Source organism: Caloenas nicobarica, chromosome 13 (assembly GCF_036013445.1).
Source record: "Caloenas nicobarica isolate bCalNic1 chromosome 13, bCalNic1.hap1, whole genome shotgun sequence".
Classification (NCBI taxonomy): Eukaryota; Metazoa; Chordata; class Aves; order Columbiformes; family Columbidae; genus Caloenas; species Caloenas nicobarica.
This window is the reverse complement of record NC_088257.1, coordinates 17,461,920-17,489,691: the sequence shown is the minus strand read 5'-3', so window position 1 is coordinate 17,489,691 and position 27,772 is coordinate 17,461,920. Positions and strand designations below refer to the sequence as shown.

Sequence of the window (27,772 nt, the reverse complement as noted above, 5' to 3'; positions counted from 1 at the left end):
GGTTCTTTGGATACTATTTTTCTCTGCATCCTTCCATTGCTGCCGGTGATTACCAACAACTCCATGACCTCTGCCTCTGCTGATGGCCGTGCCGCCAATCCCACACCCCCTTCAACCACAGCTGGAGCATTTCACTGCAGAAGGAGCAGAGGCAGGTGAGGGGAGAGGTCCCCCTTCCCTCAGCAGCGTGTGCCATGGATGCTGTTAAGATGGACAGTCATTTGGTGTGACAGTGTCAGCAGGAGAGAAATAGCTTCTGCAAGGGGCTGCAGTGAAAACCTGCACATAAAAAGGATGAGAATGGGAGAGACAGCTGTGCTTCAGGTTGCGGTTAGAAAAGTGAAAGAATAAAGCCATTTAAAATGGTCTTAGGACCTGCGATGTCAGGCTGGCCAGCAGTCTTTCCAGTTGGAAGCCTGGCTCTGCATGTGAGCTTTCCTGGGTGTTTGAGAGAGGTGATTTTACCATGCACCTGGAACACCAGCCAGAGAGAGAGACACTTCTTATCAATCTCTGCCATGCTTTATATGATACCTGACAAGAAAGGATTAGCAGGCTTGTAATTTTTCTTTCAACTGACAGCTATGCACTCTTCCAGCTCCCTTTTTCATTCTAGCATTAACCTTAAAAAAGAAAATAGCCAGTTGCTGGTTTTGCCTTAAGAATATTGGTAACAATGGTTTCCACTTGTCTAAGACATGTTACAGATTTTCCTCTGGCTAATAAGCACAAGTCACGTCTTAATTGCCTAGCGCATTCTGATCTTGCGATATGGAAAAGTAATCAAAGAAGGAGGAACAGGATGGGTTTCATTAGAGTAATCGTTATTTTATTTGTGTATCTCCTCTCATTCTTCACTCTTCATGCCAAGCTAAGTTTCTGTAGGTTGGTTTTATTTAAAGACTGTTTTCGCTGGAAGTGATCTTATACAAAATAAAAAGCACAGCAATCGTCCAGCATATGGTCCCATGGTAGGAAGCCCTGAGGACTCTCATATTCCTTTGTTCTATGTGCAACGGCATCGGAAGGTAGATTGCCCTTAATCTAAAAGATACAAAAATGGACAGAGATGGAAGAGTTCAGGGTAACACGAACTGGCTGGGCAAAGCTGATGTGGATTGAAAGGCAAACCCAGAGATGTCTGTGACGGTGAGAGGAGCAGTGCCTGGCAGTGCGTGGGTGGGTACCACAGCAGCTCTGGTCCCAGGCACACCAGAGCTGCACAGCTACACTAGAGCCAAGGCACAGAAGCAAACTTAATATCCAGGAGTGCAAAACAAGCATGTTTAGCATGCCAAGGAAAAAAAATAATAAACCCCACAGAATATTCTTCCCAAACATAATTTCTGCACATCCAAGCCTGCTGCAGGCTCCTTAGAAACCTGTGCCACAGGCAACAGGATGGAGGGGTCTGCACATGTGCTAATGGGGCAGGACGGCTGCAGGAAATTGCTTCAGGCTGCACAATGGCATCTTGCACTGCTTTCCCAGGTCATCGTGCTTTGGCACAGACAGACTTCTGAAAAAAATCACCTCAACTTTCCTGAAATTTCAGGAGTTCTGTGAAAATTCAAGGTGTCCTTGGTTTTTTGAAGCCAATATCCCTGATCCTTGCTTGGAAATGGGTCACTCAGAAGAGCAGGAAGGCAATGAATGGAGAAGAGAGCTTGTCTCTTCCCAGAACACTGTGCACAGAGAGCTGGGAAGGTAAACAGGACCTTGCTTTTATAGGGGTCATTTTGGGGAATAGAGAAATAGACTCTGACAAATATTTATTCTGTCTGAATGTGTCAGTTGGCTTCTATTGTACACTGAGGTCACCCTGTGCCATGCCAACAGTATATATATATGCCTTAAATACTGGGAAGGTCCTGACCTTGGCATTGGTGCATTTGCTGCATATTATTTCCAGGCTTGTGGTCTGCAGAATTATGAAGCAGGCAGCATGGCCTGGCAGAAAGATGTGTCAACCCTGCTCCCCTCCCCAGAAAATGCTGGCAAGAGCACAGCAAAGCCCAGAAACCTGGAGATTGCCGAAGGAGGGGGCCAAGAACAAGGAAGAAAGCTTCCAAGATCTCTATTCCCCAGTTCCTCTCCACTGACATGAATCAAATCTCACCCAAACTTGTGCACCTCTTGCACCTTGTGCTCCTGGCCACCAGTGATAAACTACACGACCTTCCTAAATAGGCAGGTCCATAGAGACATATGCCAAGCATGGCAGAGATGGAGCTGACACTCACACAGGGCAGGGGCTCTGCCTGCATCGCACCCCTCCAGGAGAGTCCTGCATGGAAATAGGCGAGAAGAACATGTTTCCTCCCCAGATTGCGGGTCTTCAGCTGTCTCACTGCAGGGGGGTAAAGGGACTATGCATTCAGCTCACAGGCCACACTTCATGAACTGTAATTCCCTGATTGAATCAGACAGGCCAGTGAAAGGGGAATCTAATCCGAAAACATTTTGGACTGTGTCTGGGAAAAGCGCTGTGCGCAAAGAAACAGAGCTGTGCTCCCTGACGTCCCGCACATCTGTGCGCCTTACTGCTACACTACAGATGTGGCTTGTGCTTGGAGAGCAGCACGGGAAGAGCTGGCAGAGCTTGGGCACGCAGCATCCCGGGCCATGCACAGGCTGCTCCGCTCACAGGGGATGCCCAGCCTTGGGGCCATGCACAGGCTGCTCCGCTCACAGGGATGCCCAGCCTTGGGGCCATGCACAGGCTGCTCTGCTCACAGGGATGCCCAGCCTTGGGGCCATGCACAGGCTGCTCTGCTCACAGGGATGCCCAGCCGTGGGGCCATGCACAGGCTGCTCCGCTCACAGGGATGCCCAGCCTTGGGGCCATGCACAGGCTGCTCTGCTCACAGGGATGCCCAGCCGTGGGGCCATGCACAGGCTGCTCCGCTCACAGGGATGCCCAGCCTTGGGGCCATGCACAGGCTGCTCCGCTCACAGGGTATGCCCAGCCGTGGGGCCATGCACAGGCTGCTCCGCTCGCAGGGGATGCCCAGCCTTGGGGCCATGCACAGGCTGCTCCGCTCACAGGGGATGCCCAGCCGTGGGGCCATGCACAGGCTGCTCCGCTCGCAGGGGATGCCCAGCCTTGGGGCCATGCACAGGCTGCTCTGCTCACAGGGGATGCCCAGCCTTGGGGCCATGCACAGGCTGCTCCGCTCGCAGGGGATGCCCAGCCGTGGGGCCATGCACAGGCTGCTCCGCTCGCAGGGGATGCCCAGCCTTGGGGCCATGCACAGGCTGCTCCGCTCGCAGGGGATGCCCAGCCTTGGGGCCATGCACAGGCTGCTCCGCTCACAGGGATGCCCAGCCTTGGGGCCATGCACAGGCTGCTCCGCTCACAGGGGATGCCCAGCCGTGGGGCCATGCACAGGCTGCTCCGCTCGCAGGGGATGCCCAGCCTTGGGGCCATGCACAGGCTGCTCTGCTCACAGGGGATGCCCAGCCGTGGGGCCATGCACAGGCTGCTCCGCTCGCAGGGGATGCCCAGCCGTGGGGCCATGCACAGGCTGCTCCGCTCGCAGGGGATGCCCAGCCTTGGGGCCATGCACAGGCTGCTCCGCTCACAGGGATGCCCAGCCTTGGGGCCATGCACAGGCTGCTCCGCTCACAGGGATGCCCAGCCTTGGGGCCATGCACAGGCTGCTCCGCTCACAGGGATGCCCAGCCTTGGGGCCATGCACAGGCTGCTCCGCTCACAGGGATGCCCAGAATTGGCCCCCTGGAAGGGCTGCTCTGGGCTGGAAAGGCTCTCTTCATAATTCCCACACCTTCTAGAAAAACACTGAAACCCTCACTTAGAGCCATTAACTGCTGACGAGCCTGCTTAATGCCAGCCAAAGACCTTCCACTGGTTTTTATTTGTATTGTTTAAACTGCAGCCCTTATTCCTAGCCTGAATTTCTCTAACTTTGGCTTCCAGCCAACAGATCTCTCTGCCTTCCTCTGGTAAATTTGAATCCCATCTAGCAACCAGAAACCTCTTTCCTTTTTAGGTACTTGTAAACTATGAATGAATCACCTTTCAACCTTCTCCAGCAGTAAACTAAAGTAGCTTTAGAGACTAAAGCAGCAGACAGAGTGCTAATACTGGAGTATGTCAAAGACAATGTTTTACATTTTCGTTCATTTTCAGCTTTAACATCTACCCATTTCCTATCTCTGCCCTGTCCAAATCACGGCAGCTCAGAAAGCCACAAGCATGGTTCAAACGGAGGTGAAGATTTTAAAAATGCCTCCTTTTTTTAGTGCTCTGAACGTTTTGGGTCATTTTGGTCTCCTCCGCGTTTGGTGTTTAAACACATTGGAAAAATCAAGTCACTAGCTTCATGCACATCAAGATAACATACTATCTCTAGCAAACAGCCTCAGACACATACCAAGAGGGGTTCAGGTCCAATTTCCCCACGTTTCCACCAGCCCCCAGCTTCCCAGCCCCCTCTGCACAGGTTACTGCTGCTCAGATGTGGCCAGCGCAGCTTTTGTCAGAGCCAAAACACCAAACCAGGGCCACCCAAATCACCCCATCTGCCTGGTGCAGGCTGAGCCAAAGCTGCTGTTTGAGCTCCTCGTTATCTGGATCTCATGACTCTGGTCTGCCAGCTCGTGGTCTCCTGCTCAGCTGGTTCAGCAATACACATCACTCAGCCATCCCTGCCACTGGGTTTAGGAAAACGGGGAGGAGCTTTTTAGCTGTACTTGGCAGACTGAAGCTACAGGTAGCTTCAGGCAATCATTTAGGATCCATATCTCTGGTCACCTTGCAACCCTGTCAACCCCTCCTCTATGCGAATTCAAGTCTCGTCTCTGTGAGGGTGAAGACCCACCTGCCTCACAAAGCCTGAGTTGGACACAAGAGGCAGCTGCACCCCAGGCAATTTTTCTGACAACCGCACCAAGGGTATGGCTTGCTGCAGAAGGGAAGGTTTAATCCTGGTAGAGCTGAGACCAACAATAAATACAGATTTTCTACTGGTTTTTGCTCACCCCAAATCAGATGAAACCCAAGCAACCGTTAGATCCCAGCCTACACTAGCTGTGTAGGCCATAAGAATTAACCCTAAAAAGTGCCAGGGTCTGGATCAACAAAGGCACACAATTCCCTCATGTGTTTCAAGAGTCATGTTTCTACTAAGAGGCTTTTGAAGGAGAGGTTTGCCCTCTGTTAGCATTCCTGGAGTCTACTGCCAAGTTACCACCTTCTCCTGACAAGGAGAGGGTTACAAAAGGCAAAAAAATTGAGCTCTAAATTATGCCATGAGTTGCTTGAACATCCACCCTAACAGGACTTACAATGCTTTAATTAATTCACTTTTGATTACATTTGATATTACATTGAACTACCTAGATGATAACAACACCTCTTTTACTTCTGGTACCTGGAGTATGCCTGAAAGCATCTTAGAGCCTCAACTCAAAACATCATTAATCATAAATGGGCAGAGTGCCCAAACAGAGTCCAGCAATGGAGCACTAACAAAACCACATCCCACCCACAAAGCATCATACATAAACAACACCTTGGCAGCATATAGCAGAGCAAGTCATCCTGGGAAAGGTGCTCAGTAAACTCTTTAACAGCCAGCAACACCAGCCACAACCACTATTTCAAGAGCTGTACCTTGCTCGCTGGGGGAGATCCTGTAGAGCGGACAATCTACAGACACATCTGCGATCTCCTGGAAATGGACATCATGAGTAGACGTGACCTGTGTTCCCGGCCTCCTCCAGAGGATGCAGTGCCAACCATGGGACAGTCCCCACACTGCCTGGCACATGGCAAGTGGCAAAATGTTTAGGTAGGTGGATCTGGAGAACTGGGAGGGCAGGATCCTTCTGTGTCTCTCTGAGATGCTGAGGAGGAAGGCAACTTAGCTCTAATTCCCAAGGCCATGGAAAAGGGAAGCTGAAACATGCCTTCTCACAGGAATGGGGGGATATGCAAGGGGAGTTATGACCTCCAAACTCACAGGTGATGCCTTGACATGCCTACATCAGAGCGATGGCTTTCAGCACGCTCCTCCCACCCGACTGTAATCCTGAGGTCAGGACATCCTTCCTCTGCCTACAGGGGAGGGAAGCTGCACAGGTGATCTCTCGGCAATGGGCCGTGTTTGATGCTTCCAGGCTCCTTGCCATTCACGCACAAGATCTGAAGTCGTGACACCTGCCTAAGCCACTTCTCAAAGCTTGCCATTCCCTAAACTCCTTCTGGAGCTACCCGCCACTCTGCTGTTCAAAGTCGCACTCACAGGAGGACAGACCTTCCCTTTTACGTAGGGAACCACAGATGTGAAAGTTTCACTGTTCTCCAAGACAGAAAATCCCAGAATTCACCTTTCCATGGAAAATGCTTTGCAGCCCTGACTTGCTCCAAATACAAAAATAAACTTCTGCAAAGATGGTGACTCCTTAACAAACGGAATTTTTCCCATTTCTGTCATCTCTACTACAAGGTGAGGACAGATGTTCCTGGCACAGGGCATCACCATGCAGGTCTGGAGACCAGACGTGTCTTTGGTGGGTCAGCGTGCTCTGCACTGGGCTAATACATCTTACTTCTCAGCTAATGCAGCCCTGCTGCTTCCAGTATGCTTGCTGCCTCTACTGTTTTTATCAGAGGTGATGCTCCTTTGGTCTGTGTTTGCTTTGACCTTTATGTGACAAGGAGACAAAACTGAATCTCAGCAGTAGCTCCTGCCCACTTTGACTCTTCGACCATTTCAATACTGGCTGCAAACGCCAACTTGTCAAAGAGGGACTTGCTCTGAAGAAAGCTCCATCCACCCAGAAGGAATGGAAGCATTGGGATCCACTTGGATAAAAAGTCTTGTTGAACACTTAACATGCTCTGTTTCCCTTCCTTTTTTTCTGGCTTTTTATAGTGAGGGTGAAAACGCAGTCACTGTTGTGTACCTAGGCAGGCTGTGGCATCTGCAGCTGGGACTCTAAATGGAGTTCAGCTCTTTGGTGGCAGAGTTGCAAGAACTCCTCTGAGCCTGTGACCCTCCAATGCCACTGAAGGTAACAGGGCTGTATTTACATAAAGCTGTATCCGAAACAAGGGAGTGTGTGAAGGATTCTGCCTTTATTCAGTGGATGGACACAATCTCCACAAACCACACACAGACCAGAGCATGCAGGAGAGAACCTCGATGTCAAAGTGACATATCACCCTTTTCCAACCTCTACCACAACCCACCAGTGGGTAACTACAGGCTTCAAAGTGAGAATACAAAATATAATATAGTACCTGTAAAATATAATATAGTATCTGCAACATGCTTTATGCTTTAGGCAACTTACATTTCCAGTTTATGCAAAAAAGGATGATCAGACTTTCTCACAGCTGTTAATGTGATTGTCTTCGCACACTGCAGCAGCTCCCTCAGATCTCTGCACCCTGCACAGGGGTATATGGCAGGTGAATTACAATGTCAAATTTTAATTTCCAAGGGACAGCATTCTGCTGTAGGCAGTATTGGGCCTTTTAATTAACACATAACCATGTTTCTCTTACTACATCTGTGATGGTGGGGACTCCATTGTGGGAGACAGCACTAGACAATGCGGCTCATTTTGGGTGTCTGTGGGTCTATCTGTGCAGTAAATGCAAAGATATAGGCTTCAGCAAGGGTTAGTAACCCAAAGCTCTCCAAGGACAGAGATGTACCCTGTGCCTAGCATGTACTACGTGTTACGGTATGGCAGCAGGAGTCCATGGCATCTCTTTCTGTTCCTGGGAAGAAGTCCCACTTTGACACTAGGTATGACAATGCAGGAGACATTCCTCCAGGTCCTAGAAGTCCTGCTGAGAACATCCACTCACCTGACTCACAGGCAGTGATGTGGGGAGGACACAGATGACTGGAAGCTTGAAGATGTTGGAAAGACTGAGCTCAGTAGACCTGAGGTTGGAATGAAGCTTGTAAACCTTGCTGGAGCCAGAAGGACTGCATTACTCCTCACTATGTGTCCCATAGCACCCCCACCATACAAGTTCTTTTCCCCTAACCAGGTCCCTGTGGACCTCTATCTCAGGGAGGAGAAACTATTACAATGCAAATCCACAGCACTATGTATATTTAAAACCGTGAGTTACAACAATCAGTATTTCCATTACCATTCCCATAGGCCAAAGAAAATTGACTGGACAGTCCCAGGCAGGTTTTCTGATTTAGGTTTGCTCTCTATAGGATCCCTCTGGCAGCTCAAACTACAGGAAAAGGTGCCACAAAGCCATCAAGTTCACTCTTACAAATACTGGGTTCACTTTTATGAAAGAGTAACTGATAAATTCCTTTCCTCCTTCTTTCTCTTTCCCACACTCAATATTTAGTTATTCTTTCAAGTGAAAGTTTTGAAATTGGTGTATGATTTGGTCCAGAGCCCTCGGCTGAAATCTCAGCTCCATTGAAATCAATGAGCATTTGGCCACTGGGCAAGGATGTCTTCCCAATACCCAGCCTTTTCACCCAAATTGTTAGGACGGCTACAGTCTACATTTATCACAGATTTGGTAGAAAAGCTGGAGGTGCCCATGCACCTGGCCGCTGAAATGCTTATCTGAATAGCACAACAGCTACAAGTAATTCACATAAAACTATCCAATATTAAAATCCAGGGCTGAAGTGCTTGGATTTGCCAAACCTAGTACTCTATGAACACTAGCTGGTTTGCAAACAATGTAATTGGAGTAGAATTGCTATTGTGTTTGTTTGTTTTGAATATTTTTGGCCAGGAAGTTGTCCTGGAGGTATAGTTGAGCATAAGTGGTCTGGTGGAAAAATGTCATTCATTCTGTTCCTATTAAAACCAAAAACAATAGCCACACAAAGACAGCAGTGACAATTTCTGCTCTTCATGCCTCTAACAATGTGTTTTCAACCCTAAAGGCAACATCTTGTTTGTACTCAATTGATTCTGGGATCATATTTTATATAATCAAATATATCTTTGAACAAAGATATATTTTATGAACTGCTCCATTTCAGATGACCTTGGAAACAGTAATTCATAAAATATAGCTTTATCTCTATCTTCACAATCAGCTACAAAAATGGCCCACCCATACTCTGTGGACCGCCAGTCAGGACCCAAGCAACAAACAAATTTCTTGCCCTAGTACCCTGGTGAAGACCTGGGTGGCATCCATCAGCTTTCAGTCACCAGAGGAAAGCGTAACCCTCACCCCAGGAGACAAAACTATCTATGTCAGAAAAAAAACTTGTTTCATTAAATGTCTGTTGTTAAGTCTGTACATTAAAACATATATAGACCCCTTATGGTCATGGCAAATCTCAAGACTATGCTTCAGGTTACAGGGAAGGATTTTTTCGATGTAAAATGGCCATTTGTGGAATATCATCGGTTATAGAAAGGCATGAAAAAAAAAACCCCTATTTGATGTTTTACAGCTCTATCAACCACAGGAGTGTTTCATTAAAACATGGGGGAAAAAAGGCTCAGTTAAAGGTGACCCGAAATTCTTTTAACAGAGACTGCCTGCACTGCCTGGGCTCTGCAATGACAAAAGGACAGAAGATGCACCATCATGAACTGGTGGGAGCATTGCAGGTAAACTTGCAAAAACAAGAGCTGCTGCAATGCCGTGGATACAGAACAACCCCAAATACCAGCCACCAAGTCCTTCAGATAAACCAGCCGCTACAAACAGATAAATGCGACCGAGTCTCTGAGCGAGGTGCAGGGTTTATCAAGTAAACCTTCCTCTCTCTGCCAGCCCCGTGTCATGACCATCAAAGTTTGGTGTAAAAGTGAAGGACCAGGGAGGCAGTCTTCGCTTTAGCGAGCACAGCACTTCGGTACATCTCTTTCGTCCTCTCTTAATATGTTCTCTTTAAATAGAATGAGGACCCCAGGGGTGTTAAATTACTGAGATGTGCGGTCTGATGTCAGGAAGACCATAAACACACAGCACCGTCTGCAGCACCTCACTTCAAACCCAGCCCACACCAGCAAAACCCCAGCACAGAATCTGCCCCCTCCCCTGCCCCAGCAGACTTACAGGTGAGAGCCAGCCCTAACAAGTGTTTTTAAACAATGTTTAACATCGGCAAGTAGGGGAAAAATCAGGAAACCTCGGGATCAGTTACAAAGATGTTAATTCGGGTCAGGCAGAGGTCAAGGGAAGGTCAGATGCAGCAGTCAAGCTTGCAACATTTTTTGGATATTTGGACCTCCCGGGAAGTCCTGGGCCAGAGGACGCTCCAGTGTTTCATGCAGGACCAGGTGGAAACACGGAAGGCGGCAGGCATTCAAAGAACAAAGCACTTTAATGTCTGGAGAAATAAATTCGATTAGCAGTCTCTGACACTGAGGTGGGGGATTTTCAACTTTTAACCTATAAAATCATATTCACTAGCGTTCCACGACAAAAAACAACCACTTGCAGTCTTAATTACAATATTTTTTTCCATGTCTCTGCTTACTTTGAAAGTTCACCATTGTCTCTGGTAGGGTTTAGACAAATCCACCAGAGGGTATTTCCAAAACAGAAAGCTGTGTTTTTATCGGGATCTCCCCACAAGAGACCCTGGGGCTTGCATTAAAGGCTTGTTTGTTCTCTGTAATGCTATATTAGAAAGATTAAAAGTTTTTCTGTTAGTTCAAGAAACGCTTTAAAGCACTTGTACCAAAAGAACCTCAGACAGTGACCGCAGGTCTGTTTTTCATCCAAAGACAGGAAAAGGAAAGAAAATAAAGATCATCCCTGAGACAGTTTTTTCAAGGCGGCCAGATACAGACATGCCCAAACCCCACCAAGGGTGGACAGAATTACCACCCTGTACTATCATATTCTCCCAAGACCCAGGACACCCTGGAGCGACAGCCGGTGTTGAGCCAAGTTCTGCTTTTCCCAGGCACTGACCCCTCGGCCCAAACCCGTGGGACCCTCCGCACGAGAGAACACGACCGGTGAACAGGGACCGGTGTGTTTTGTGCCGGCCAAGCCGAGGGAGCGTCCGAGCCCTTGGAGAAGGGGCCGCCCTCCTCCTCCTCCTCCTCTTCCTCCTCCTCCTCCATGGGCTGCAGGGAAGCTGTAAATTCCATTTGGGACTCTGGGCACTGCCCAGTGGAGACACTAACACAGCGTGTCTCCTGCCTTGTCCAGAGTGCGGCTTCCCAGCATTGTTCTGAATAGCTCTGGACCCCCACCGAAGCACAGCGATGGGTGGCTGACACTGAAATGTCCCCCAACCAGGCTGATTTACGGCTGCCAGGAGTCTCAAGGATGTCAGCTCTTCCTGATTAATTTTTTTATCCTTATTTTCCCTCGTTTTATATTTGAATATTGCTTATTGCAATATTCTTCAGAACTATTCTCTGGAAAGCCATACTGGCTAATTTTTGGCTTGTAAATTGCTCTGGAGCAGTTTTTGGCTTGTGTTTAAAAAAAAAAAAAAAAAAAATCAAGCAACTCTGCCTCGTTTTGGTTGGATGAAGAGATTTTGTGGCCTCCATCAATTCTAGTCCCTGACAGCAGTGACAGAGCTCTTATTATCACAAACATACAGCTGCAATTTTAAAATTTGCTTCCTGTGACTCTTTGTTAAAATTTAATCAACAGTTTCTGCTTCCACAAACATTTCCGGCAGAAAGTTCAATTTATAGATTATTCATGGCCAACAAGTAAGAAGAAATGTAAAGCAAATTTGAGGTTTTGATGCAAACAAACGCTTGCTGGTTGTCCAGCTACTCTACCAAACGACTTAGTGAAGAGCAGCAAAGGAAGGTGTGACACAAGTCATTTTCTAGGAGATAAAGCAGAACGCAAGCAACCAAAAAAAATGACCAATGATGCAGCACCAAAATGTGGGTGAAGACAAGACAATGGGCAACATATTGGTGGCCCAAGCAGAAAGACTACTCAGAGTTCAAAATGGGTAGGGGTTTATTGGACCTGCTTTACATTTAGCTGCAGATCATAAAGAACTTTCACCAAACTTGCCAACAGATCCTACGCAACGCAAACAACTTAAGGTGAAAACCAGAGTTCTGAACAAAAGATGGTTGTTGAGCAAAAAGCTATTAATAGTGCTGGGTTTTATCCCAGAAATGTTGCGTAAAGTCGGACAATTCACATCCCTTCTCTCTGCTTCCATTTCCTCTCTCAAAGATCCCACTTAATATATTTGGGGCAGGGACTGTCTCTTGTTATGACTCTGTGCTGTGAATAGCACAAGGGGAACAATGCTGCAGTTGGAACCTCTGGATGCCACCACAAATGCCAATTTTAAGCAGCAGTGACAACAAGCGGAAGGAGTTTGAGATCCAAGGAAGACCTGAGAAAAGATAGGGCACGATGTGGGATTCATCTTGTATTATAAGCATGGACCGTTCTCATCTCCATACAAAAGTGACAAGGAAAAGCAAGGAAGCAGTTGAGCTAGACAAGAAAGGCAGCTGCTCTCTGCCCAGATACTCCAGCTTAAGCAAAATTCCTCCAGAGTGGCTCCTTCATCTCTGCACTCTGGCTGTTCCTCCCCTTCACCACCTCCCCAAGCCATCCTTGAATAGCTCCATGCAGATGAGTGCAACCACCTAGAAACTGAAAAAAGGGATGCTCAGGGGTCTGAGACACAGTATGAAAAACCTGATGGAAAGAGTGAGGACGCTGCTGGGAAACATTTTTTGTAGGAAACAGTCTGTGCATGTGACTTTCTGATAAACATGTAGAAGGTGCAGTGGTGCTGAGAAGCTGCCCTGGAAAGGCTTGGATAGACCTTTAATCTTCAGCATCTACAGAACCAACCTGGAGAGGCCCAAAGACAGGGTTCAGGGGGAAAGCAAATCGCAGGATTACAAGAATAAGCTTGGAAGAACCCTTCAGAAGTTGTGCAGACCACATATCTGCTCTGAGGTTGTATCAGCCTAGCAACATCCATCCAGCTCGCTAGGACCCAAACACACAAACAACCTAACACTACACATCTACACTGCATGCTACAGAGTGCCCCAGGACCTCGCTGACTTTAAGGATATACCTGCTCCCAACCTCACAACTTCTCCAATAGGCAACACTAGATCCTATCTGGGAAAAGGCCCAGGGTCCCTGCAAGAAAGGCTGTCAGTACAAGGGCACCTTTGTTACCAGCTGATGGGGAACCCAGCCACCTTATCAACTACTGAGACCTGTGAGGCACTTTTGGTCCCCAGGTACAAAAGAGATGTTCCATCTATTCCCAAAGATGTAGCCTGTCTCTCCTTTTGTCTTCCAGTCCTTTACACTGCCCCTTCTTTCTGTTTTGTTCTCCTTGTCCATGCCAGTTGCCTCCAAACACAAGTAACCAGAAACCACACACTTTTGTCCTTCCTGTCTCAATTCACCTTGGCTGTGAGATGCCTTTTTTTTTTTTTTAACTTTCCTTTGCAAAATCAATTATCTTGAAAACCTTGAACATCACTCTTAAGCCCCACCCTCATCCTCCTTTCATTTCCGGAGATGCTGACTACCTCCAACATCTCACTGAAGAGCTCCAGGCAGCTTTGTCCTCACGAAATCAAGAGGGTCTGAATCATCCTCTTGGACAGGTACCTGAATATTGGTGCTGGTTTTCTGTCAGTTTAGGATGATGCACCAGGGGCTCCACTATCACACACAGCTCAGAAACACTTCAGTGCTGCTTTGAGGCTGTGCCACACTCTGCTCACACTCTCCCCCTGGTTGCAGGATGGAGAAGCTGAGCTTCCACTTGGACGCACACTCCATGAGAGGTGACCATTCTTCTTCTTATTCCCTGTCTGTCCCTGCGGTGGCAGCTCCTCTACGGAACAGTTAAACCTGAAACACCAAGAGAAGAAAGCCTTCCTGCTCACCTAGGTGCTGCTCTTTGTAGTTACAGGACCCCCATATACGTACAGAGGATGGATCCACCCCAAATCCACTTCTGTGGTGTTTTAATAGTGTTTCTGAGCAAGGACTCATGCCAGTAGTTACCTGGGTGTCACTCAAGGCCAGGGGATCATTAAGACCAAGCGTCACAGTCAAGCACGGCCTACTCTATTATGCTTTTCATCCCATTTTTCAACTTGCACCCCTCCCTTTGTAATTTGGTGATAAATAAATGTCTGGTCAAAATACCAGATAATTAACTGGGAGTGTCTTTGTGAACATGAACAAAAGTTAAGTGGACACCTCAGATGGGATCACACATCAGCCCTGCCATATGAAGGATATTCTGTAAAGCCTTCCCAGGTAACTGAAGACGAACAGATCTAATTTCCCAAGTGCTCCACAGACTCCCCTTAATTGCTGTAGGAGCCCCAAGGAAATGCCACGGAGGTTAACTGTGTGTGGCTCACCATGAAGGGCAGCAATTGGCAAGACTTTAGCTCCCAACACTGCGCTCTCCTTCACTCCCCTGACAATTTGCTACACTGCTGTTTATTCTAATCCATTGTTCATGGTCCTCCCCACCCAAGCTCTCAGCCCATGTGACACTCTCCTGTCCCTACCAACTGGAATTAATTTGGGGTGCTAGGGCTCTATCTAAATGCCGGCAAAGTATTACCTGCTTTCATACTGATATTTTGGGCTTTTATCAGATACCCGGAGTAAATAAGCAAGCCACCACATTTTTGGGGGACAATTGGCTTGTAATCCTTGGCTCCCTCAGTGCCAGTGATCCTTTGAATAACCAAGTAACTTCAAGAGGGAGACCCTGGTCAGCGAGGACTCTTCGACAACCTAAACCTTACTGTTCCAGAATTTCCCTCTACCTCTAACTTGTTATGTAAACTTGATGCTGCTAAAACATTTAGCTGAACTTAGGTCAAGAGAAGATAGCTTTTGAGAGACTTCCAGTGGTTCATTTGCAATAAATGGCTGAGGAATAAATCATTTCAGCCCTGATGAGCCCTCAAGCAGCCAACTCTGTTAGCGGGGCAACTCCAGCAGCGAAGAACAGGGGAAGGCTTTGGAGACTCTTGACAGGCACAGAAAGCTGCCAGAAAAGACCACCAAGCTGCAGAGGCTGCCATGTTGGGTTAGCCCATGCTCCTTGCTAGACAGGGACCTCCACTTCATGGCAGTGAGTATCACTTACTCCTTTTGAATAACTTCCTGGTAGGGAAGTCTTCTGCATTCTTTCAAGGACAGAGCTGTTTTTCTGCCTGGATGCCCAGAGGCTTATAGCCCCCACGTGCATTTTTACCCTCGTTAATCCAGCTGGCAGCACAACTGTGCTTCATATAAATGTGTCTCACTTTTTGCCAGTCCTGCTATGCTCTTGCCCTCTGTAACTGCAGTGGCAACAACTTCCAGGGGATACTGATGTACTAAGTGAAAACTGACCCAGAGGAGTTGGGGATGTCTGGGCTTCCACGCTTGGTCTCAAAACCGACATTAAAAAAGAGTGCTTCCTTTATAGGACTTTCTGTACTGTCACAGTGCCCCTTCTCCTTTCAGAGACCTCAGGTTTCAATGCTGTGGGGTGCAAGAAGTTTCCAGGGTCACTTCTCCCACTCTCACATGCAAAGGTCCTTCCCTACTCACACGCCATCCTTGCAAGAGCCACAGTAATGCTTCATACAGAAAGCACTAGCAGCCTTGCACCAGTGTGACTGCAGGCATGGGACCTCCATCCACCACCAGCAACCAGGCTGGGGACCACCACCACACCTCTGACCCCAACTGGGCAGACACAGTCCACCCACAGACCGCAGTCAGCTCCCCATAAGACCATTTCCCCAGCATCTCAGATCTGGCATGGTGGGGCTGAGACAGTGCTGGAGAGGTGAATTTGAGGAGAAGGCTTCAGGAAACTTCATGCTCAGGCACACGAGGGCTACAGATGACAGCTAGAGTGGCCAGTCTGATAGCTCTCAGTGAGGACCATGTTTGCAGACTACAAACCAAAATGCCATACCTACAGGCAACTCCTGTAGCACATCGCCCCAGAAACTCAGCCAGCTCACGTGGACTGCGAGCACAGAATGGAAGAGCTGCTGACTCAGGCTAATTCGTCAAGTTGAGTCCCAGGTTGCTCTGACAGGTTGGGACTCGAGTAGCTAATCCAAGCCCAAACCTGAGGAAGGGGGACCGTCAACTCAGGTTGGTATGCGCAGCCTCTCTATCCAGGGTGGCTTTTCCAGAGGTTACCAAGAACCCCGAAGATGGGCTCTTCTCTGAAGTGGTCCCCCTTTTCTGGGTGCAGACGGAGCCTGGGGGCACCAACCTCCTCCCTGCCACCCCCTCACCTCCTCCATGGTGCTAACTGAAGCAAGCACTGAGAACCCAAGGCCAGCTCAGAACAGAGCTGCCACAGGAGCCTTGGGCTGCTCAGGTCAAGTGCAGTTCTTCAAACAAGCCCATCCAGCAGCATGGTAAAAATACCAGCCCTTTTTCTGCAGGATGAGGGTTTAAGGCAGAAATCTGGTGCAGAATAGTTCTTTCCCTTTAAATTCACACCCTAGGCAAAGCATGTTTTGCAAGAGCCTCCCTGTGCAGACAAGCCCTGAGGCTTGAATGAAAAAAAAAGAAAAATGCTCCTGCTGGGGGAAGCACCCAAGACATTTTGAGGCTAGGGCACCCAGTATTATAGTGAGGTGGCTGCTAAGCCTGGATGAGGCAGAAGAGATGGGGCAGGCTCAGGGACATGTCATTCTCCATTAGGGTGAGAAGACAGAAAATCTGTACAAGACACACTCGGTATCTCTTCTGACCTGCAAAAAAGACCACAAAGAGAAGAAGGGGGAAGGAAGAGAGGACAGGCAGATGCCACACGCTCCACTCAGCTCAGAAGTCATGAATTGGGCCTCTTCTCCTTCTCAAAAACGGTGATATTGGATTAAATGTAATGAGCTATCCAACTAGAGATGTGTTTGAGGCTGTTCTTATCTTTGATATTGTGGAAGTTTAGGCCCCAGAAAGGACACACTGTCTGGCTTTGCCCTGCGATTACAAAGGATAAGAGAAATTGGGGATTGCCAGAAAATAAAGCAAGTACAACACCTGCGGCTTTACGGGAAATACCCGATTATCACAGTTCTGGCAATAAAACCGAAACTGTTGGCAGTGTTTCAGATTACTACCACTTCTTTTTTTCCTTTCTGGCCCCCCAAAATGAACAAGACATCTACCTAACCCCGTAAGAAAACCAGAGCTGTGACTCATGCCGTCTCTCAAACACTGACTCAAAACTTTACCAACACAAAATGTTACAACACATGAAATGAGCAATGGCCCTGCTAACACGAGGCTTATTCTTAAAATTGCATGACCTGCCCACATTTTCTAAATATAGGATAGACAAGGAAACCTCTCCAGAAGCAGTAATAATTCAAACAATCAACCAAATACATGCTATGTGGACAGAGGTGGTTTTGAAAGCTGTTATCAACATATTTCCATCGTACAACATTTCTTTGCCACTCCTGCTTTCTCTCCGGCCCTTCAGCAGCAGGCAGAATGGATAAGCTCAACCACGGAAAGGAGCAATTCCCTGAAATGCAGCTTAGGAAAGTCCTAAGCAACAACAGCAGCATTGCAGCTGCTAATTTGCAGATTCAGGAGGGCAGTCTTACGCCTGGAAGTTTGCCAGTAGAAGAGCCAGAAGTATTATTGAGAAAAAGTAAAGCTTGGAAGGCCTGTGGAAGACAAGGTCACTTGCCCTGGGAAGGGTCTGTAGGACCTGCACCATCAGCAGCAGGACAGATCAGCATTTACGAGCCTGCCTTGACAAATTAGCTGAGAGAGATGAGCACTGAAGAGGCATAAGTGTGCACTGTAACTAATACATAAGGGCTAAGTACTAGGGCTACAGAGCCCAAAATTGTGCCGTGTCTTTACTGATGTCTTTACCCATACTGGTGCCCAAGCAAGCGACAGAGAAGCTTGCTCAGAACATCTTCACGTAGCAGTGTTCTTTCCTGACTGCAGCGCACACATCACACCGGCTGGGTGAGGACTGTTTGCCCGCGGCAAACTTTTTCACTTGACAGATCTTCTTTGGTTATCAATATCTTCATCCTCGTGCCTGGAAGTGCACAGCTGTGAATCAGGAAAGCTGTTTCAGATCCTCAGCCCTGTCACTAAGGAACGGAGTGCTGCATGGGTGTCTACAAGCCACTGCAGCAGCAGGGATGGGCGCCGTCCCTCACCACCTGCCTCCTGCAGGAAACCCAAGTGTTCATTTAACCACCATCCACAATCATTCTTCCAGATTTCTTCTATTTTTTCCCCCCAGCTACCAGCATTATTTGCCGAGATGTCCCTCCTGAAATCTACCCACCGACAGACCCTCCAAACCAAGATACCCAGGAGTTCACCAGGTCTCTCCCTTGATCTAAATGTGTCTGCTTCAGGTGGCAGAAAGGCTTCTTTATTCCTAAGTGGTCTCAGTAGCCCTGCTGCTTGGAAAGGGTGTGCCCAGGGCTGATCAGGGTGGGCAGCTGGAAGGACACCTAGAAATAGGTAATTTACGCTGCCTCCCATCTTCCTGAGATGACCTTTTTAGGGGAAAAGGTTCAGATTCTGGACAAAGACTACTCATACCTGGAAGGATTGGGAGAGATAACCCAGGACTGAATGGGAAATGTTCTTTCAATTAGAGAAGAAGCATGGACATTATTATACACACAGTGCTTTTGGTACTGAGTCATCATTTCATGTAAGACCCAGGATAATTTCTGGTTTGGGTTGAATTTCTTTTTCTGGATCATATAAATGTCATCTCTGCAATGTTAGGACCTCTTCCACAATGCAAGTTTTAGCTGTGTTTGTTACCCAACAGCCAGCCAGAGAGTTTATTTTAGCATTCAATAATCGTGCCTCTCACGCAGACTCTCAGGACAAATACAGAAACCTAATCTCATTTATTGACAAATGTGAAGCAAAATACACTTCCATGCCAAAGAGAAGTTCATCACATTCCTTGTCCTTGCCCTTCAGGCAAAAGCCTGAATGAGCAGATGAAACACACAGGATCTCTGGAAGGGAAACAAACTGCTTCTTGGGCAGCAGCGATCAGGCAGACTCCTGGCCTTTGAAAGACAGTCTGCCCAGCTCCAGCACCTTCAGGACCTGTTAGCAAGACTCTCTGGATCTGAATCACTTTAACACCTCAGTCATTTTCAGGCAACCAAGATGCAAAGCACAAGATCTGCAATTTGCTCTACTCATGGCAGAGGTCACACAGCCTAGCACTGGGATATTGTGGGATGTAGAACCAATGCTGACGCACAAGCTGCTGTGTCCATCAGCGATTGCATCACGGAGCAGGCACAGCAGCAGCACAGGCTGGCTCTGAAAACCTGCTGGCTGAGAAAGCCCTGCCTTACATTGCCAGCTGTCTACCCAAAAGGGAGCAATATACCAGCAGCAGTAGCCACTGGAGTGTCTCCTAAGCCTCTTCCCCCATCAGTATTCCTCTTGTTTGCAAACCCCGCAATGGAAGGCAGGCAGGTGATATTTTTTTTTTCCTCTGTAGTGCAGCTGAGGCTTCTCTCCTGCAGAGAGCAGCGAGTTAGCACGGGCACAGCTGATTACCTTGCCATACAGAACAACCGTGCTAGCAGCTGGAAGATCCTCCTTCCCTCTACCTAACTCAAACTCAGCATTCCTCACTGCCAGCCTTACCCACTCACCAGAGCTTGGGTGCAGGAGACGTGCATCTAACAGCCAGGCGGTGCAGGCAAGGGCGACATGGGAGCCTTTGCCTCAGCTCCCTGGCCAGTTTTCTCCCAAAAGCATCAATAGCCAGTTAGTTCCCTGTCGGGACCTGAGCTCGTTTGCTGATTTGACTTCTCACATCACAATTGTGAGAGCGCTACAAATAATCTGGCCAACACCAGGTGCTCCTAGTAGACTCCACAAACCCACACCTGTGCATACACTACTCCTGGAGTAAGCAAGAGCAGTTTGCCCCCAGAGCAAGCAGGCTTCTCTCTGGGAGCACTTAGGTCAAGCTGAGAGGTGGGAAACTGCTTGAACAAAAAGAGCTCTTTTGGTCGTGCTTTGATCCAGAGTCATAGCTGCTGAGCATGGGAGTTTTGTCAATGGATTGACTGGAAGGAGAAACGTACAAGGAGCAAGAGGATCAGTCCAGGCTTTGTCAGAGTGCTGTGTTAGCCAAAATTGCACACCCACACCCCAGAGGGCTGGAGTGCGTCAGGAACCTGGGGACTCTTACAAAGTTCCACAGACTTTGAAGTGGAATAAAAAAATTCATACGAGCACGAACATATGTACACATGCACACATACAGAGCTTGAGAGTTCAAATAAAGTCCCAGCCTTCAAATCAAAAAGCTGTTGAAAGCAAGAGGGTCAGGTGCTCAGCTGGTACATATCACACACACACCAACAAAGCCAGAGGAGGTAGGTCAGAGAAACATCTGCTGAAAACTTGGCTGATGGATTTTAACCTGATTTTACCCTCAAATTAAGCAAATCTGGAAATTCTTACACCAAAAAGAGGTTTCTCTGACAGGCTTCCAAACACCAGTCAGTGATATTGGAAATCTGCTTCAAATTTGTTTGTTTTTTAAGCAAAACACTAAAGCACCTGACTTTAGTGTAGTTTTAAGGTAAAGTTTTGCTACTTCCTTAAAGAACACTTTTTCTGTCCATCTCACACATTTGTAGCTGTCTTTCAGAGCTGCCAGCCACCGAGTCTCAGACTTAGAGGGCAAACGCAGTTCCCTCTCCATCCTCACCATGCATGAAAATTCAACGAGAAAAACTGGGCACTGACTTCCAAGTGTAGTCAAAAATTTAAGTGGATGGTAAGGATGAGACAAGCTGTAGAAGAGCTCCCGGACTATCGGACTCCTCAGAAGCGTTGTCGTCACCATTACTGCATGGATATGGCTTATCACTTATTGCTCTTCTCTGCAAAGAAGCTCTCCCTCATATTGAGGAGCTCTTACCTTCCAGACATGCCTGAACTAAAATCCTTTATAAGGCCTGATGACTGAGTCTGCCAAGCCTTATTACCAGAGTTATTAATTACCTAAATGTTTAAATTTAATATTATTACTTGTATTTGCTGTTACAATTTGGAACATCTCAAGAATGCAGCAACGTAATGCTGCCCTTGTCAGAGAAGAGACAATCCCAGGCGACACCAGTTCAAAACTCAGCTTTCTGTCTGGAGGACAGACAGGAGCCAGGATCGTGTCCTGGCCAGGAGGCCACACATGTCCTGGACTGCTCTGGATGCTCTCATGGGATGCTGAGGAAACCTGCAGTTTTGCTCCGATCGGGCCCTTGCGAGTCCAGTGAGCGCGTCCCTCCTGGGCAGAGTCACACTTCCCACTCATGTGAGTGTCGTTTTCCTGCCCGGACAGCGGGTCCACACAAGGGGTGATGCATGTCCAAGCTCCACCCAGGTGGAGAGGCTTTCGCCTTCCCAAACCACCTTTGCTGCCAGCACGTCCCTCCACCTCACTGCTGCTGGCAGATCAGTGGAGGTTGACCAGCATCCAGGACAGCATGTGCTGACAGAAACCAAGGCAAGTAGCTTCACACAGCACCAAGCAAACTTTTGGGTGGACCAGGAGTGGTGTGTGGGTCCTACCCAGCTTTCCACTGCCCTCCATCCTCATCCTCAGCGACACGAGATGCAGCTTTCCCAAAGGAAAGCTCCACGTTACCTCACTGCCCCGAACACGGGGCAGCCTTTGCTGGGACTTCACAGTCCTGCGACTTCTCAGCCACTCAGCCAAAGGAAATGGCTCAGATTTACAGTCCTAGTCATGAGCTGCAAGCTCAGCTGCTCTTGGACTTAGGTTCTTCAACCTCTCTTCAAAACACACTTTGTTTTTTATGGAGCTTTGCTCCCAGAAAAACACAAGCAAATCCAGGCAGGAGCCACGTGTGACCCACAGCTCTGCTCATTGCTTACTGCAAGAGCATGGCACTAAACCAAAGCTCCCAGCCACTCAAAAAGGCACAGGGTCATATGATCCCCATCCCGAAATCCCCTTGTGCACCTGAAAGTGTTCCTTGGAGTCCAAGGGAAAACGAGGAGGGGTCGAAGGAACAAAAGGCTCATTTCCCCTCCTCTCACTGCCTCTGGAGTTATGCAACAGAAAGTGGGATGTATGTCCACACACACACTGCCCTACTCTCATCCCACCTTCCCGAGTCAGTTTTGAGTTCAAACACATGCTGCAGTCCCATTAGAGCTCAGTGCTGAGGCAAGACAGGAGATCGGGGTAGCACTCAGAGCAGGAGACTGGGGGTCCAGATGCAGGAAGAAGGATGACAGAGCCACGCTGTTCACGGCAACACAGCTTTCCTTTAGCCTCTTTGCAGCTGGAGCCTGTCACATTAACAAAGGCAGGAGAATGAGCCAAGGGCTTGACCTCAAAGGTCGGCAGCCAGGCTGTGCTCAGCCCCTCTCCAGATGTTCCTTCTCTCACCAGAGACTGTCTTTCCCAGGTTACTTAAATCCACCTCCAAAAAGGGATTGAAAATGGGATGCCCAGGGCTCTGACTCACCCGCTTTTGGATCCACAGTGGGATTACTTACTTAAGTACTATTCTGCTCCAACCTGACCTTCTGCCAAGAGTTCCTAGCCCCCTAATCTGCCTAAATGGAGAGATGGGTTATTCCTCAACCCTTTTGCTTGTATTAACACCTGAGACTATGAGGCAGGGGCAGTGCAGGAACAGAGCCACATGCTCATTTATCAGTCCCTTCTTCTGCAGAGCTAGTGAGCTCCAGCAAAAAGACCAGAAAGCAGCTGGGACATATAACCTCTTCCTTTACCCCGGTGTGAATCACTGGAGTTTGTGAGTCAGACCCCCTCCATTCCCAAAGCTGAGCAAGTTACTGCACGTTGGCTGATCCGTGGTAACCGGCCGCATGCATACTCAGCCACACGGCAACGGCAACAGCAGTCCATTAGGTCAGCCAGTGGAAACCCTCTAGTGAAAACACGCATGTGGATAGATCCTGGAGCACAGCTGACAGCTGGTACCTTGTGTGTCTGGGTGTTTATAGAAAACAAAACTGCTACTGTAGGATATCCGCTGTGGGTTATCCTTCTTGTAAACAAACCTTTTGGCTAATGTTTCTACAAGCTCCTTAGAACTGAAGTCTTTCCTACAAACAGATGACTAAGAACAAATCAAGCACAAATCAAGAGCATGTTCACCCTGCAGTGTGGACAGAGCTCACACAGAAGTACCTTCACCAGCAGTGAAGTAGTTGTTTCGGTTGTACCGCTGTTGAGTACTTCTCATAGCATGAGCTTCCACCACAAAGCCCGCATGTAGCACCTGCATGGGACGTTTGCGTCCCTCACCAAACTCTGTGTTAATGTGGCAGAACACTAAAGCCCCCAGGCTGGTAGACCTGGCTAACCTACACCTGCTTCTGCTGCGATCCCACCACTGCCTTACACCAGGGGCACTCTTCCTCCTTAAGGCTTATGGAGCTAAAATTGCAGTACCCTTCTGTACAACATTTCTACTAAATCCTGACTCATCTGGGAACCAAGATCAAGCTGGTTCTACTGAAATGCAAGACACTCTCCGCAGAGATTCTTCACCTGCTCTCCGAGTAGTTTTCCAGCATTAGCATTTGCCATGGGCAGTTCAAGAGAAAGGCACAATTCCTGTGTTGCCTGCTTTATTAGCACTGGCAAACAACAAAAACCGTAAGCACACGCAATGTTTCCCTCAGCGCCAAGTAAAAATAAGAGAGAATGCCTGGAATTGCTGGAGAATTTAACTATGAAATGCTTTACATTTCTCTGGCCTTTTCTCCCCAAGCAACCTCACGAAAGTACAGATGAAACGCAGACTGTTTCCAGGCTCATAGCCCTTCCCTTTCCACTTTACTCCTTGCCTGTGCCACTATCAGGGCTTCCTCCAGCCCTTTTGCTTCTCCTTCTGCCTGTCTTCCCATGAGGCTGGTGTACTGGTCCCCTAATCCATTGCCACAGATCTGCTGTTTGCTCCCCTTGTTCTGCTCTGAACTTTTACACTGGCACCAGTCAGTTTGTCCTACTTCTCCAAGACTTTCCAAGTGTGAGAGGGCAGTTTCCTTTACACCCACAGCCTTGCCTCAGTGTCAAGTCTTTGATTGCCCCAAGCCATCCAGTCTCTGATTAAGTACCACCTTCTCTTGCAGTGAGAAGTTTTTTTCCAGACCTGAACCTTGCCAGCATTGCGGGTCTGTTGCTACATTTTTCAGCTCACGTAGTCCCTTCTGGGTGTGCCTTCCACGTGTGTTGGGTGCAACACAGTCTGTCTATCTCTCAATGCGCGTTACAAACATCTAAGGAGGGATCCTGATGGTGCTTTGTCATAGGTGGACACCATCTCCCTCTGGAGGCCTTCGCAGGCTGTTCCACTGGCTACATCTGTAGCTGAGGCATTTGCTTTAGGACATCACTAGAGGCATAAAAATGTCAGTTTAGGTTAAAGGCAGCCCTTGTTCTCAGAACAAAGCTATCACTTCGCATGAGATCAGCAATCCTCTTTTACACATTCACAGAAGCCGCAACAATTGTGTTAAAAGCTGCAGTGGAAGAACCCTCTCCTCCCCGAGTTTGAGAGACCTCAGATGAAATTCAGCATCCCCCATGGCACATTGATGCTCTTCCCCAAAACTACTGTTTTAGCGCTCTCTTCCTCTGAGAGGTTTTTCTGCTGCTGTGATTCACTGGCAGTGAACAGCTCTACTACATGGGGTAATTCCCCCAAACCAGCTGGCAGGGCTGGGGAGAACTCCTCTGGAAGCTGGAGCGACTGTTTTTCCATGCCAGAGATGTCTGAGGGCTCTCTGCAGAGCACACCATGAAAGGGTGTCTAGAGGTAATTTCTGATGCAGGCACCTATGAGCACAAGGGTAGATCAAGACTTTCAGAGTGCCACAGGTAACAAAGTTGGGCCCTCGGCAGGCAGAGACTTGCCAGGGATGCAGTGTGAAGAAGGAAGGTTTTCCACCCTGTTATCATCCCCTGAGTCTCCCCTGCACTGGCCATCTAAAACAAAAGTTCCTGTCTGGATCTCCTGAGAGTGTTTAAGATTTTTTTAGGGTCCTCTTCTGCCTCCTTGTTTCAGAGGGGTCAACACATCCCATTTGCATGGAAATACTACAGCATGGGGGAAAACAGAGAACACAAATTGCCCTTGCAGTGCAATGCCAGTTGTCTGATTTGTGCTAGGGTTGGGTTTTTGCAACAGCTCGAGAATGCTGGAGAAACAGTCTGAGGTCCAGCCACAAGCTGAAGAAATCGAGTCCACAGGATGCTCAGCTGCCTGGAGTGAGGGTCTATGTACCAGGACTGGGACATCTGCTCAGAAGTGACTGAGAGAGGAACTCATGTCTTCTAAAAGTCCTTTTGGGGAAGCATTGCTGTGGTAAAGGTGACCCATGATGGGAAGAGGTGTTCACAGGTTCCACCGATCCAAACCAACCCAATGTGGGATTTGGTTCAGAAACACCACAGACAACCAGGTGTCTTCCTCCGATGGATCCATGGAGCAAATAACGGGAAACCTCTGCAGCAATACAAGGTAAAGAAGTGACACAGACCTAAGTAATCACGTTAGTAATTAATGCAATAAAAGGACTGTGCCCATTCTGTGCAAGCTAAACCCAGAATCCTTCTTTTCTTTCATTGAAGTATAGAGAGGATCAATGCAGTCATCCTCAGTTCTGCTCTGGTCCCAGTAGTAGAGAGAAACGGGTTCTGCACTCTGGCCAAAGTGTCCAGTTGTAGGATTCGTATGAGCTAAAACACCCCTACAGTGTGTCTCAGCAGAGGACTAGGTTGTCAGCGTGACTAAGTACAGGTAAAGGGTCTTCAGGTGCTCCCCCTAGAGCAGTGAGCTACTGCAGGGCTTTGATGCAGCACTAGAAAACAGAGTGTGGTCTGACCCCTCAGCCCACGCCCGGTCCTTTCCTCCGCACAGAGCCCCCGCAGCCCTGCCATGGCCCGTGCGGCTCAAAGCAGGTGGCTGAGGAACTTGGGCAGCCCCAGCGCGCCTCATTCCCCCGCTCTGCCCCAGCCAATGCCTCTCAGCTGCATCGACCCCTCCATCCTTCTCCCAGCAGAGAAGATACCCACAATGTAGGCACAGCCCTATACTGGCTGTGCACTGAGGCATCAGGGTCACCCTGCCCATGGCTGTAAGACAGCCCTCGGTCCCTGCACGCTCCGGAGTCCCTTGGGGCAGATCTGGTCATCCGCAAGCAGCTGCTGCGTCTGCTTGGTCGTTTCAAGCTCCCTGTTCTGAAGCTATCCCAAAAGTCGCCCCCCAGATCCCACAGCAGCAGCTATGTTCTGCTGTCATAAGCAGGAGACCATGTGTGAGGTCAGCCTGCCACAGCGTCAGCATCCTCTGCTACCCCAGCAGGTCTGGGGCAGAGCCAGTGGAGGAGTCCGTGCCCTGGGCACAGCAGGGTGGTGACACAGCTGGGTCTCTATGCTCAGAATAAGGGATCAAAAAGGGTGGGGGCAAATTCTGCCACCAGCGGTGTCAGCAGAAAGCCAAAACAAATCTGTTCAGGTCAAGAGCACTACCTAGCATCATGGTAGCAGGACCAAGAGCAGCACTGCATCCAGGCAAGTGAAGACCTAAACTAACAGACTCCTCCAGGACTCGGTCCAGCTCGTAGCCTCTCTTAACACTGATTAAACACAAAGTCTGACAGAGTTGCAGCTCTGTCCAAATACATTGCCAGATAAACCACAGATAAGGAACAGCCAGGGATAATCCCTTCCTGATACCATGACAGAGAAATAAATACCACTGTGCTGCATTACCACCAAACCTTCTGTACCTCTCCAAGACAACTCTTGCATTGCCCTGGCTCGTACTCCCCATTTACTCGGGAATCAAACTTTATCCATTAAAGGCAAACTAAACATTTTATCCTGGCAACATCTTAAGTATTGCCTTGTTCATTCAGCAGGGAACTGTCATATCTCTTCAGTAACAGCCCAATTTTGTTAATAAGCATATCAGCAAAGAGCGAAGGTTTACAGTCCATGTGTCTTTAACTACAACTCAACGCAGTTGCCTCAAAAAGTGAGGCTGTAATTTAAATCTGATCTCTGAGAGTTGGTCTGTCCCAAGAAACAGTCCCTGTGATCTTCCAAAAGAGTGGCTTTCAATATTTTCAATATTTACCTCAGGAAGAAGCAATAAAACAATGAACCAAACAGCAAAACTCAACACACCAGAAACCCCAGAGAATTAGCACAATTACCATATCACCGTGACAGGAACCGAGCGCTGCTGTTTTCTGAAAAAGTATGTTGCCCTAAATTCTTGGGTCTTTGGGTACCAAAAGAAAAAAAAAGAAAAAAAGAAAGATCAAGAAGCAAGCAAACCTATAACGGCATGGAATATAAATGCGATGCAGAGATTTGCACACTTGCCTGGCAAATGGTCCCTATCATTTGCACCTTCACGCAACCCACAAGTGCTTTCCTGCTGGCTTTCTGGCTTCTCTCTTCTTCCTATAAGTAAAATTCATTAAAAATGGGAAGTACCTTTTCCTGGGTCAGGTTCTCTTTCCCCTTTTTTCCCTTCTTTGTTCTTTTTGCTCTTTCCTTTCCCTTTTTTCTTGTTCTCGGACATTCTGCACAAGTGTTTACAGTCTCAGGAAAAGACAGTCCACACCAGATCTATATGCCCCACGACTGCTACTCCAAATGTTACTTGCCAGCTGCAACTTCCGACTGTTCTTATATTGTTTCTGACACAGACAACACCCACCACTGGGTGGAGAAGCAAAACTTTAACTGTTTGCTCACTGCTCCCA

At 48.2% G+C, this 27,772-nt stretch overlaps 1 protein-coding gene across 1 annotated transcript in view; it reads right to left on the bottom strand.

The window, feature by feature from the left end:
* NRG2 (neuregulin 2) overlaps window positions 1-27,772 on the bottom strand; it is a 168,258-nt gene that overhangs the window by 64,608 nt on the left and 75,878 nt on the right. The window lies entirely within an intron of this gene.